The following is a 13,050-nucleotide window of genomic DNA, read 5'->3' as shown; positions in this document are numbered from 1 at the left end:
TTTATTTAATTTTCCACCCATCATCCTAACCTTTTGGCTGCTTTGCCAATCTTGGGTTTCTCCATAGAATGGACCAGTTCTCCCTCCAAGTTTTGCCTTCTCCAAATTGAGACCATGATGCACAAGCTATCTTTCCACATTGAATGAGACTGGGGCATGCCACAGGCTTCTCCCAGCTGGATTCATTAGTGGAACAGATATATATTAAGATCTGTAATGTGCTTTACGGTGGGTCACACAAGGATGTTCGGTCCTGTTCAATTTGGCTAAACATAGTTTAAGTCTCAGCCCTTATTTCTTTATGTGGTCCACCAGGAGTCCTGAAAAGGTCAACTGGAAGTCAGCAAGATGGCTCAGAAAGCAAAGGCGCTTCCTAACAAGGCTTAGGACCTGAATTCGATTCCTGGGATCCACATGGTGGAAAGAGAACTGACTCCTACAAGCTGTCCTCTAAACAATTTCCATGTGTCCACCATGGCACAGGCACACTCCCATACACCAATAAATTAGTAATTAAAAAACAATTCTAAGTACTTTCAGGGGTTAACGAGATGACTGAGTGGTTAAGAGCACCAGCTACTGTTTCAGAGGACCATGGTTCAATTCCCAACACCCACATGGCAGCTCACAGCTGTCTATAAGTCCAGTTCCAGGGAACTCTCACACAGACATAAATGCAGGCAAAACACCAATGCACATAAAACATAAAATAAATTTTTTTTAAGTGCTTTCAGTGGGACTGGAGGATGGCTCAGGAGTGGAGAACACTTTGTGGTCTTGCAGAGGAAGGTTCAGTTACCAGCACCCTCAAGGCAATTCACATCCATCTATAACTCCAGTTTCAAGGGACCCAATGCCTTCTGACCTCAAGGGCACCAGACACACACACACACACACACACACACACACACACACACACACACACACACACACGCATACACACACGCATACACACAGACAAACATTTCTATGTGCACAAAAGGAATAAGTAACTTTTTGTTGAAAAGGTTCTGTCTAATGTATTGCTACAAGTAAGCATGCAGTATGGTGAGCCATTACCAAGCTAGCAACAATGGAGATGAAGTTAATTTAACTAATTGGTGAGTTCCAACGCTCCTTCGTCATACCTGCTGCTTTATAAAGGCTCAGAGCCCATTTGATTGCAGAGCACTGACGGATGTAAGAAGGAGCTGGGGCTGGAGCTCAGGGTACAGTACCCTTTGACACATGTGAGGACCTGGGTTCCACCTCCAGCACCAAAAGAAGACATCTGGTCTATAATTTCCAGAATCTTCTCTCCATCTTCCTCAAGCTGGGGAGCATTTGCTCATTCCCACTTCCTCCAGCTTTCTGGGCTTCCTGACTTCTTAGTATTTACCAGCAGGGGTTCAGCACTCACACTGTCAAGTTCTTGGTTATATTAAGAGAACTGAGCTCAGGCAGGGCAGTGTGTCAGCTACCCTGGGTCACAGCCACCCTACAGTCACGATTGTTACCCTTTCCAATTGCCAGTTCCTCTTTTCTTTCCTCCTTGGATCCCTCCCTTTCTCTTCTCTCCCTCCTCTGTCTCTCTTTCCTTCCTTCTTTTGGAGACAAGGACTTTCTGTTTATCCCAGGCTGACCTGAAATTCTCACCCATCCTGCCTTAGCTTCCCAAGTGCTGGGATCTCAGGCTTATGGCACCAGGCCTGGCTACATCCTCTTTAATAAAGAAAATGGAAGCAGCTAAATGTGGTAGAGCACAGCTGTCAGCCTAGTACTCAGGAGACTAAGGCCCTGACTCCAGGGCCAGCCTACGTTATGTAGTGAACTCCTACCTCAGACCCACCCCCAAGAGAAAAGAATAAAAGGAAGTTATATTAGGAGAAAAGGGACATTAAATTATTTCAGACTCTTACTAACACCAGGCCGTCTGTCTTACCATCCATCTAGAGTCCATCTCTGTTATTCTTGCCCTGGATTTTTTCATCTTAGAAAAGTTGCTCTTGTTACGAGTGCATCTCACTCTGAGGCCATCTTTCCAAGATTCAGTAATAATAGTATTAACAACACCCAGTTTTCGCCAGGTGGTGGTGGTGGCGGCGGCGGCGGCGGCGGCAGCGCATGCCTTTAATCCCAGCACTCGGGAGGCAGAGCCAGGTGGATCTCTGTGAGTTCGAGGCCAGCCTGGTCTACAAAGCGAGTTCCAGGAAAGGCGCAAAGCTACACAGAGAAACCCTGGCTTGAAAAACCAAAAAAAAAAAAAAAAAAAAAAAAAAAAAAAAAAAAAAAAAAAAAAAAAAAAAAAAAACCAACCCCCTCCCAAAAAAAACCAAAAACAACAACAACAAAAAACCAGAACAGACAAAAATCCACCCAACTTTTCACTGGACACTTACTGAGTCTGAAGCACCGTGCGCAATGATTTACATATATTTATACCTAGTGGACACTTCTGAAGCCATCTATCCTCGTCATCTGTCTTTTAGTTTCCTCTTAAAACTGCCGCTGCAGCTCTGAATTAAAATGACTCATGTCTTCACTCTCTCCTGGATGGTCCTAACTCTAAGGTGGGACAAGAATCCAGCCTCCCAAGACCTGCCGGAGTGGCGGCTCCTAGGGCCAGCTGGGTAATGCAAGGCCTTGACTTGGGAAAAAAACTAATGGCTTCCTGCTGGACAGCAGAAGCCAAAATGTGTCCATGCATGTGCCGGACAGGACAGTGGCTGAACAATGGAGCAGGGGGAAGTAAACGTCTGGGAACTCTGGGAAAGATCTGGGAGTGCAGAGAAGGAAGTCATTCCAGATGGAGCTCCTTTGTCACCAATGAGGCTCTCCAGAGTGGCTCTTTTCCCTGTCCTCAGCTGCTACAGGCAGAGACTGGCAACAGGCAGGTGAGATTGCACATGATGCTTCCCTCTCGGCTGGGAAAGTCTTTCTGACAATCTCCCAGGAGCCAAATTTCCCCATCACTCCCGATGGCGCCTCTGTTGCTTTCTGTAATTTGCATGTTTAAAAAATTGGATCTAACCTCCCCACTGTGCTGTCAAATCCGAGGTAAGAGCCTGCGCTTTTGCAAAATCCTCTCCCAGGGCCAAGCCGGAGAGGTGGGTGTTCAACAAATAGAGTTAATTAGTGAAGCTGCAAGGATGAGAGGAACCTGACCCTTGGAAGGTTTGCTGGAATGGGCTTACAAATAAATAAATGTAGCTGATAGACAGCTTTATCAGGCGTACTTGTTTCTAACATGAACAGGAAATGGCAAGAGGGCTTCACATCTGTGTGCCTTCTTCAGAGGGCAGAGGCAGGTGGAGGATGTAGATCATTGGATGATAAACAATTTGTAGGGGTTACAGATGGGTCTAAGGAGGAACAATTTGTGTGTGTGTGTGTGTGTGTGTGTGTGTGTGTGTGTGTGTGTGTGTGTGTGTGTTTATATCTGGTTGTGTGTGTGCATGTGTTTGCTTATGTCTGGTTGTATGTGTGTGTGCTTTTGTGTGTGTGCGTGTATGTGTGTGTGCACGCTCGTGTGCATATATTGGCTGGTGAGCAAGCCCCAGGAAGCCTTCTGTCTCTCACTGCTGGGCTCAGCTTTTATGTGGTTGCTAGGGATCTGAACTCAAGTTCTCACTTTTGCCAGCAAGCACTTTATCACTAAACCATCTCCACTGCCCCCTGGGTATTTTTCTTTGGAGGTGTGAATGGAGCTGGGATGTGATTGATAGCCTGAGATGGTCTGTCCAGGCTATCCTTAAGTTTCTCTTCCTGGGGTATGCATTTGAAGAAACCTCTGAGAGGAGACTGAAGGCCATTGTTTCCCCCTTTGGTGGGTCTTTCAGTAGAAGAAGGGCCATCACAGTAAATGCTCTCCCTGGTCTCCACAAGCCTTCCCTTAAAATAATCAACATAGCAGACTGTCTGTTGCATTTTGTGCTAAAACTCCCTGTGCTTCAAAATCAAAGTATTCTACATTCCCCTGGCTGAGTGAGGTAGAGAAGACCCCAGAAGAATATAACTTGTTTTCTTTCTTATTTTAACCAACTGTAGAAATTCTTCAGTGGGCATCCATCCTCAGATGTGTGTGTTTTCAGATATGTGTTTTGTACACAGTGACTGTTTGATATGTATTATCTAGTCATCTGACTGAGACTCCAAGGAGACCAGCATCCCAAAGAAGCATAGATTTTCTTTGCACCGTTAAGCAAACATCCTAGGGATGTGTATGCAGTAGGCAATTACTAAATGCTGTTGGCTACTTAGGGAGCATAAGCACGGAAGGTTGTAAGTTAGTGAAACAAAGCTGCAGTATAGATAATCAAAAATCAAATTTGCTGGGGCTAGTCAAACCACTTTTGAGGGCTCTATGTGCAGATGGGAGAGGAAGTACCAGCTGGCAGGCAGGTCTGCCTTCCAGTTAGACTTCCATCAGGATAACATTGCTGTTTGCCTGGGGACTGTAGCAACAAGATTCTGTCCCCAGAATAAACTTCTGCTGGGATGTATAAATTGGGTGGTTGTCCTGGTTAGTTTTTATTGTCTTGTCACAACCAAGAGTCATCTGGATAGAGGGAACCTCAACTGAAGAAATGTCTTGATAAGACTGGCCCGTGGCCATGTCTGTAAGAGATTGTCATCACTGATGATTCATGTGGGAGAGCTCAGCCCACTGTGGGCAGCACTATTCCCTAGGCTGTGTAAGAAAGCTAGGTGAGGACTGGAGAAATGGCTTTTCCAGAAGAGCCAAGTCTGGTTCCCAGCCCCCATGTCATGCATCTTAAAACTGCCTGTAACCCCACCTACAGGGGATCTGATGCCCTCTTCTGGTCTCTTCAACTATCAGCACACACACAGCATGCACCCACACAAACACACGTACATAATAAAGTAAAAGTAAAACTTTACAAATTTAAACAGAAAGCTAACTCAGAAAGAGCCAGCAAGCGAGCCAGCAAGCAGCGTTCCTCCCTGGATTCCGCTTCTAGTTCCTGCTTAAGTTTCTGGTCTAGCCTCCCCCAGTGATGGACTGGGGCCTGGAAGAATAAGCTAAGATAAATCCTTTCTTCCCTTCAGTTTGGTCATGGTGTTTGTCATAGCAACAGAGAAGCAAACTAGAACAGCGGTAGAAGGTTTCCCAGAGACACACTCACTACGAGCCACCTCTGGGTGGACACTTCACGTATGGCTAATTGAACACTAGCCACCAATGTTGATGCGATTGGGCTGCTAGCCTTTTCACTGACAGTACTGAAATATGAACTCAGAAATCTGGATGGCCAAGTAACAACAGAGCTCATGAAATTATAGGTGTTATATTTCAGGAAAATTGGTGAATTTGGACAGCTTATGTATCTCCTTTTCAGTAAGGAAGACAGCCTTGGCCTCCGAGTTCTGGCTGACAAGGGTTTGTTACCAAGACAAGCTCTGGAAGGGAAAAAATATAATGTCCTCAATTATCTTGCCAGCTTTTTAGTCATTTAGAAAAAAAATCCATGCGCCCCACCTCGACAATCCTAAGTAGCTCAATTTTCTGTGTGTTGTAATTGGCTGTCTGGGGACTGTTCTACTCCCTGGCTGGAGTGGGTGGGGTTTGTCATGAGGCAGCGACACAAATTCTGGCTCTTGAGACCGTCCAACCCTCAGATTTTTGTTCCATTTTCCACCTACCACATGTCTGTCTTTTCTTGTTTTCTGTGTGGGGAGAGACTGTAGAGCACAGAAACTTTTAGCAAAGGCCCCAGCTGCAATCCTGCCTGGTTCTGCCACCAGGGGCTGGCTGGTTCCAGCTTTCAGGAGTCCGGTTTCTCTATCTGTCAAATGGGTACAGTAATACCTGCCCAAACCACAGATAGGGTTGATGGAAAGGGCTGGGCGCAGGTGATGGGTTCTTTCCTCTATGTTTGCTGTCCACAATCATCACATAAAGCTGCCTGTCACAGACCCCTTGGGACTGGCCCTAATAAGTCTGGAGTTGATTCAGGGGCTTCCCTGTAGGTGGTGCTGTGGCCTGGCAAATGCTGGTAGAGGTGAACCAGGGGCTGCTCCGAGGTTTTAGAGGCTGTGTAGGTAACACCAGCCTGGATTTCCTGTACTACAAGTCCTGGGTATGTGTCCCTCCTGAAAGATCCCCAGTTGTCACAAGTGGTTTCTCCTAGGGCCAGTTACCTGGGACCAAGATTCTCTTATATCTACTTTTCTGTCCTCTCCAGTGGATGGAGCTAAAGGTCCCGCCTCACTCTCCTGCCCAGGCTCCGCTCCCACATGCTAGACCCTCTGTTGACAGGTTGCCCACCCCCAAAACCGAGCCACTTAACCCACATTTGGCTGGTGGGAACTGTAGCAGGCAGTGTGTCTGCAGCCCCCTAGATCCCTGGGGAGCCTCTTAGCTACTGGGGAGTCTACAGTGGGAAACCCTCTTGTTTTGACTTCCTCTCCCAACCATGCTAACGCTCGGCAGTCTAGGAAGGAGGGGAGCCAGTGCTAAGGGCAAAAAGGCCTGGGCTGCTGAGTTGGCTCATGGAAGGAAAGGGTTTGTTCAAAGCACTGAGGATGTGAGTTCAATCCCTGGAACGCACGTGGGAGAGAGAACTGACCCACGTGGGTCGAGTTGTCCTTTGACCTCCATATGTGAACCGTAGTAGGTGAGTATGTACATATGTACTAGATAGATGACAGATAGATAGATAGATGATAGATAAATAGATGATAGATAGATGATGGATAGATAGATGATAGATAGATAGATAGAGAGATAGAGAGATGATAGACAGATAGATGATAGATAGATACATAGATAGATGAGAGATGATAGACAGACAGACAGATAGATGATAGATAGATACATAGATACATAGATGAGAGATGATAGATAGATGAATAGATACATGTTTCCTTTTTTTTTTTTTTTTTTTTTTGGTTTTTCGAGACAGGGTTTCTCTGTGTAGCTTTGCGCCTTTCCTGGATCTTGCGCTGTAGACCAGGCTGGCTTCGAACTCACAGAGATCCGCCTGGCTCTGCCTCCCGAGTGCTGGGATTAAAGGCGTGCGCCACCACCGCCCGGCTACATGTTTCCTTTTTAAGGCAAAAAGGACCAGTGTCCTGTGTGGACCTCAGAACTCAAAGGCACAGTTTTCTGGTCCAGTCTAAAGAGCTGGTTTTGGAACCAGAGTCCTTCCTTTCCTGCCTGACCTGGGATTGACACCCTCCTTGCACTCAGTGGGATGAGTTAGGCAGCAGGCTTGGTGTTGTACCGGGCACCACTGCTTTCCAAGTGGCGAACTGCCATTTAATGAGGAGCAGATCAGGCTAGCTACTGAAGGAGGGGTGTGAAAGAGAAGGGATGGTGGCTTCTGCAGAGGAAGACTTCTTGGTAGGGCTCTGCCAACCTACCCTTTATTCTGCTGACCCCCAGGGGCTTTGTGGCAGTCATCTGGGCCCCAGGCAGTGAGCTGACTGTCTCATTTTATTCTGCAAAGCAAATAGATGGGACCAGACTCTGAGGGTCAGACTGCTTTGATCCTCAGTGGACAGTGGAAATGACCACCCTGCCCATCAGCAGTTTTCTAGCCGGAAAGCTGCGGAGCCCTGAGGGCAGCACCCAGTCTCTACAGTGAAGCCTATACTGAGCAAACTGCAAGCATTGTGGTTCTCTCCACCACAGAGGGGAGTGGCCTGGAGAGAGGCCCTGGAGACTAGGACAGCCAGCGCACAGCAAGAGACCAGGCTGCCTCCCTCTCAGCCTCTAGGAACAGCTGGGATTCTCCCTCCTAAGAGGAGAGCAGATTGGGCATCAGAGCTGAATCTGGGGCTGCTGGTTGCCAGAATAGCTGTCACACCCCAATGCTCCTTATTTAGGGAGCGAAGGACAGAGCCATCACTGAAAGGACAACATTGATGATGCTGGACCGGATACTGCAGGTGACAGGTGTCACGGAGGCTTAGGAAGCTCTATGGCAGGGTTGGCTATACACCCAGTCATGTCACATCCCCGAGAATCACAAAGGAATGTTCTTACGCACCCCAGTGCCCTTGTACACGCTGTTTCTGTGCAGGGTGCAGAGCCTGCCCTCCCCTCCCTCCAGCTGTTTGCATCTGCCAGGGTCCCAGCTGCCTCCTCTTCCTCAGTGCTCTGGACAGAGGAGCTCTGCCTCCTGGGAGTGGCCCTGACGCCACCTGTGTTTCCCACCACTGCTGCCACACTGAAAGATCAGTATTTGAAGCAAATATGGCAGAACATGCTTGAATCCCAGCACTCAGGAGGCAGAGGCCGGAGAATCACTGTAAGTTCGATAGTGATTGAGCCTGGTCTAGATAGTGATTTCCAGACCAGCCCGAGCTAGATTTCTGGCCTCCAGAAAACAGGGACGGAGGAAGAGAGAGAGATCATTACTTATCTAAGTGTCTCCCCATCCCACAGATAGTGCATTCTTGAAACAAACAGCTGGGCAGTCTTTTCTGTGGGTTTGACAGGTGTGTCTACCACCTACCTCTGCATGTGTCTTGAGAGTATCTCGTCCTGTTAGAAACTTGGCATAGAGTCATAGAAATGCTTGGAAGGGTTAGGTTTTGTTTTTGTTTTTGTTTTTGTTTTTGTTTTTGTTTTTCAAGACAGGGTTTCTCTGTGTAGCTCTGGTTGTCTTGGAACTCATTATGTAGCCCAGGCTGGCCTCGAGATCTGCCTGTCTCTGCCTCCTGAATGCTGGGATTAAAGGCGTGTGTCACCACCGCCCAGCAGGGTTAGGGTTTTTATAGAAAGCCAACTGGATAGAAAGATCTAGAGCAACGGGGCCTTCTTTTAGATTCCAAAGACCTAAATTTTTTTTTTCCCCTTTCCTAATAAGTAGGAAAGACCAGCTTGGGTTGGTCTTTAAATGCTGAATTTGAGCTCCAACTAGCTAAGTCTATTGTTCCCATTTGAGGCAACCTGCTTATCTTAAACTCTTCCCACTGGAGGGGGAGGGACACAGGGCTGCCCAGGCAGGAATCCAGGGGGACACCACAGAGGCCACAGAGGGAAAAGCACAAAAGCATCTTAATTTGATTTTGTGATGCAGAAACAAAGCGTTCCGCTTGTTTTGCTCTTAAAACGGAGAGCAGAGAACAGAAAATGATCTCACAAATGAAGGAGTGAAAAGCCCTGCCTTATGTGATGGCCAGTTTAGGACGAGACAGCGGGGGAGACGGGAACTGTGGAAGGGATGAGGGGAAGGAAGGAGGACGGTGTGCAGAAACGCTGACGAGAGAGGGTTGAAACGTTCAAAAGGGATCGAGCCAGAAACTTGCACGTGTGCTTGTGCATTGCACATATACACACGTGCACTCACACACTTGGTGTAATCAAGGATTTGCTTCATAAAATCAATGTTTTTCCTACATTAAGAGAAAATCTCTGTGTGTGTGTATTTGTGTGCGTGCGCGCGTGCGTGTGTGTGTGTGTGTGTGTGTGTGTGTGTGTGTGTGTGTGTGTGTGTGTGTCTGTAGACTAGAGGACAGCCCAAGCCATTAATTACTCTTTAGGCACTGTGTTCTGCAAAGCCTGGGAAGGTTGTATGATAGCCTTATTTTTGGTTTTGAATGAGTAAGTTTATGAAGTATACAGCAAGCCAAAGTAAAGGAATAAGTAGCAAGTAGCCGATGAATGGATGTGTGGGTGGATAGATAGGTAGATAGACAGAGAGAAGAGCATCATTAAATTGGGTACTCAAAGCATCCAGCAGAAACTGACTAGGGACGTCTCTTTAAGCCAGCCATCTGGAGTTTCTAATAGAGGGAGTCCTGGGCAGATCAGTGTCCCCCTGGGTGATGCTTCCAAGTAAAAGAACAAACAGCAACAGAGAGAGATGACAGCATCAAGCCAGGAGCGTGTGACATCCAGCAGAAACCAACTGGGGAAGTCAAGGCAGCCAGCTGGAGTTCCTGGTGCAGATTTCTGTCGTTGGCTGAACTTCCTGCTTCTCGTCCCCTCGCCAGGCACTTCTGTACCGTGGGGTAAACAGAAGTGGCCTCTGTGGGAATGGTTTCCCTTCTGACTGGTTTCCAGGGCCAGTGATTTCCCTCTTGGGCTGTTTTACTGTTCTCTTCCATCCCCATCACAGAGTTAGGGGGCCAGTCCATGCCCAGACAAGAGGCCTTGGAGGACACGAGACAAACATGCTTGGGTCTGAAATGGAGATGGGAGCAGCCCCGCTTCCAGAGGCAGCTTCTCCGTGGGCTCAAACCACACACGGCAGTTTACCAATGTAACATTTTTAGACAGCACTCATGTTTTGTTTTGTTTTGTTTTTTAATGAGACAAGGTCTGTCATTGGCTGGGAACATGACTACGCAGATTTGAGCCCAGGGATCCACCCATCTCAGTCTCTGCCTCCCGGCACTATGATTATAAACATACACCACTATGCCCAGCTTTTTTTTTTTTTTCTTTTACTATGGGTTCTGGGTATTGAACTTAGGCCCCTGTGTTTGCAGAGCAGGCACTTTATTGAATCATCTCCTCAGCCCTAACTCGGTAGTTTTTGTTTTGTTTTGAATAAATTTTCAGAGATGAGCACCCTTCATCACATCCTGATTTGAATGATTTCGTTCCTCTGAAGTCTTGTGTTCAGGTTCTTGGGTGACGCACGCATCTCCTTTTGGCTTTTTCTACTCCTGTAGCTATCAATGATCAGTCCTCTGGTGTTTTCTGTCCAGGCTTCTCTCTGTGCTATTCTTTATCTGCCTTTTATGTTGGAGACGGTCCTCAAGCTCTTGGCTCCCTTTTCTAGCACTGAGAATAATGTAGAGAGTAACATACTAAAATTGAATAGACTCTCCACGGGTGCCATCTGCTATTGATGAATTTAACCCTCAGAACCAGAGTTCCTGGCTGTTTCTTTGGGGAATCCCCAGTGTCAGCTGCAGTGAGTCTTTTCTGGGGCAATTTTATGTCCCTGGGGACTACTGGGTAGGAAATAGGAGAGGAGAAAAGATTCTGATGTCCTATAGCACAGTAGGGTGACTGGAATTAGCAATAATTTATCGTGGGTTTCAGCATGGCTGAAGAAAGGATTTTGACTGTCTACAACACAAATAAATGACACACATTAGCATGGAGGCCTGCGAGTTGCCCTGAGTTGACCATCACGCATGGTATACATGTAGCAGGATATTACACTGTGAGGGCTGGAGAGATGGCTCAGTGGTTAAGAACACTTTCTACTCTTGTAGAGGACCCGTTTGGCTCCCAGTATCCACGGCTGGTGGCTCACAATTGCTTGTGACTCCAGTTCCAGGGGGATCCCATGCCTTTTACTTCTACAGGCAAGACTCACATGCACATACCGCTCCCAAAACATACATAGAATTAAAATAATGCAAAGAAATGTCGTTTTTAAATCCCATTGTGAGGTCTAGGGAGATAGCTCCGTTAGTCCAGTGCTTTCAGTGAAAGCATGAGAGCCTGTATTCAATCCCAGAACACCCGGAAAAAGAAACCAAGGATATGTGGTATATGTACAGCTGTAACCTCAGCGCTGGGGATGCTGAGACAGAACATTCTTGGTGCTTGCTAGCCAGTGAGCCTAGCCTGCTCAACAAGTCCCAGGCCTGTGAGAGACCATCCTGTCTCTGAAAACAAGTGGACAGTATCTGAGGAATGACACCTGAGATCGTGCACGGGTGTGAACACACACACATATGCACAGGTGTGAACGCATACACACACTCACACACACACACATTGTATTGTATCCTAAAAGTAGGTGCAATTATGTATCAATTTAGAAAATTAAGATAGGGGGGCTAAAGCTTGATGGCCCAGTTCTTGCTGAGTGATTATGAGGACCAGAGTTCAGATCCCCACAGCCACAAAACAAGTCGAGTGTCCTGTACATACCTGTAAACTCAGCTCTGAGGACCACTGAGACTTGCTGGCTGCTAGCCTAGCCAAGAAAATGCAAGCTCCATGTTGAGGGAGAGACTCTGTCTCAAAGAAGTAGGTGGAGAGTGACAGAGGACCCCTGGCATCTTCTTCTGGTGTCCACATGAGTGCACAGGCATCCCCCAACCCATGCGAGCACACACAGATACATACATCCATGCATGCAAGCATAAACAAACAAATAACTAAGCTTTAAGTACTTAGTATAAAGCCTACCAATAAAGAAACATTAAGAATCCAGAAGCCCTCAAGCTTCTATCTGGAGGGGAAGGTGTGGGTGAGTACAGAGTGCAGTTCAGGCTTCTGATAGCTCTGTTGCAGCCTGGAGGTTGGAGTGGGTGAGAGGTATGTGGCCTGGTGGTAGAGGTGGGGTAGGTGGGGTGGGAGGTATAAGCACCCAGCAGACAGACTTGTTTAGGCCTCTGGTTTTCATGCTGGTGCTTTTCTTTTCTGCTCTTCCTATTCATGTGGCTTTCGACCCTCGATCACTCCACCAAACAGACTTCCTGGTGGGTTGGAGAAAGGTGGGTCACTTGGCTGAACTGAATGGGAACTTGGGGTGTCCCAACTTCTTTCTTTTGTCTCATGTATCTCCAATTGTCTTCAATTCTTTATGTAGCCAAGAATGGCCTTGAACTCCTGAGCCTCCTGCCTCTACCCCCTGAGTGCTAAGATTACAAGTGTGCACCGCTGTGCTCTGTATGTTCCTTACACCAACTTCAGCCAGTCGCCCAGTTTTCCATTGTACATCTCTTTCCTGTCTCTCCAATGCCCGCCCGGTGCTGAAATTTCAGGCCTTGCCAGCGTCTGCAGCTTGTCTTGGCTCCATCCTCACTAGTATCCCCTTGTGTGGGCACATGGTCTTCCGATGCCTCAGTGCCCATGATGCCTCCCCCTGCTTCCCAGCTTCAAAAATCTGTTGACAACTTTGATCTTCCGCTGGAGTTTCCCCTCACTTCTTTTTGTCTTGTGGACAGATTCCCCCCACCCACACCTCTTATCCCTTGCTTACGTCACATTTAGTAGGCTTTCTGCAAGACTTTCTGCTTTCTGTGTTCCATTTACTACATTTGGAATACAGGGGTCATAGACTTAAGAATCTCAAAATTTGAATTAAATTTAGTTTGTAAGCTAATGAATGCAAACATAAAAATTAG

The sequence above is a fragment of the Peromyscus californicus genome, unplaced genomic scaffold (genome assembly GCF_007827085.1).
Source record: "Peromyscus californicus insignis strain IS unplaced genomic scaffold, ASM782708v3 Scaffold_3__1_contigs__length_106647218, whole genome shotgun sequence".
Lineage (NCBI taxonomy): Eukaryota > Metazoa > Chordata > Mammalia > Rodentia > Cricetidae > Peromyscus > Peromyscus californicus.
Note: the sequence above shows the minus strand (reverse complement) of the source record.